Consider the following 1,735-nt stretch of genomic DNA (forward strand, 5'->3'; position numbering starts at 1 on the left):
CTTAACAAGAATACTCTGTGATGTTCAGACTGACCTTCATGTTCTTTCCCAGTATGAGATAAAACTGTTTCTTCTTGTTTCTACTAAAAGATTATAAACTTTCTATCCTACATAATGTGCTATTATTTTTATAATAAAGGTATTCATTAAATCACTTAAAAGCTATGTGGCATAAAGCTCAACTTGGCTACTTGCTGCAAGAAGTGCAGATTATTAAGTCAAAACTATCCTTCCTTAAGTTCATAATTGTCTACTTGTTTATGCAAGTGTCTGTATGTAGGGGTTTGTGAATTCTAGCTAGTGACTGAATGTGGTGAGGCTTATGGGGGTAGGTCAGCTTGACTCTAATATGCTATCTGTTTTTGTGGCCTCACAAATGCAGTTACTTAGGTTTTCTAAGGAAAGGGAGTAATTTATACAATTTCTCTTTGTATTCAATCCACCAAGGCTGAAAGCAATTGCTGCTAAGCCAGTTTTTCCTAAGGTTTGTAGAATTCATAGTGAAAGCTGAGAATATTGCCAAATTATATATATTTTTGCAAGTAAATTCAGAGCTAACTTTAAGGGAAGATAAGGGTCAGCTTTTGAAAATCATTTGCCGTGCATAATGTCTCTCCCCCTAGTGCGGCTTTGCCAAGCACCCAGAGTTAAGCGCTTCCCGCACATCTCATTTTAAAAACTGTCATTTTTCATTTTTAGTCAGCATAGGAACTACTTGTTTTGTTGTCTTATTTTGTTTTCAGAGACACAGGAAATGATTTAGTATAAATTGTTGCTAATTGCCCTTGAGTAGATTCCAACTCATAGTGACCCTCTGTACAACAACCTCAAATACTGCCCCCTACTGTGCCATCCTCACACTTGTTATGTTTGAGTCCTTTGTTACTGCAACCACCATGTAAATCCATCCTGTTGGGCGTCTTCCTCTTTCTTGCTGACCCTCCACTTTTCTAAACATGATGTCCTTCTCAGGGGACTGATCCCTCCTGATAATATAAAAGAGACAAAAACTTGCCATGTTCGCTTCTAATAAGCATTCAGTCTGTACATCCAAAACAGATTTATTTGTTCTTCTGGTAGTCCATGGTACTTTTCAATATTCTTTTCATAATTCAAGTGCATCTGTTCTACTCAGGTCTTATTTATTCATTGTCCAACTTTCACATGCATATGAGGTGACTGAAAAACTATGACATGGTTCAGGCATACCTTAGTCCTCAAACTGACATTTTTGCTCTTGAAAACTATAAAGAGGTATTTTGCAGCAGGTTTGCCTAATGCAATACATGATTTGATTTCCTGACTGCTGTTTCCATGAACATTAATTGTGTATCCAATGATATTTAAGTTTTTGACAATTGCAATCATCTTTCCATTTATTGTGATATCATTCAATGATCCAATTTTGAAGACTTTTGTTTTCTTTACATTGATGTGCAATCCAAACTGAAGATTGTTCTTTGATCTTCATCAGTAAGTATTCTAAGTCCTCTTCATTTCCAGCAGCAAGATTGTATCATGTGCATATTGCAGGTTGTTAATGAGTCTCCTTCTAATCTTTTTAAAAAATTTTTTTAAGGTTTTTATTGTGGATTGAGTGAAAGTTTACAGGGCATATCATCAGTTTTACATTCAACAAATAATATACCTTGCTTCATTACATTGATTATAATCCCCTCCATGTACTTTTCTCCGGTATTTTTCTCTATCCACTTTAGCTTTTTAAAAAACACAC

Source organism: Chrysochloris asiatica, unplaced genomic scaffold (genome assembly GCF_000296735.1).
Source record: "Chrysochloris asiatica unplaced genomic scaffold, ChrAsi1.0 scaffold00244, whole genome shotgun sequence".
NCBI lineage: Eukaryota > Metazoa > Chordata > Mammalia > Afrosoricida > Chrysochloridae > Chrysochloris > Chrysochloris asiatica.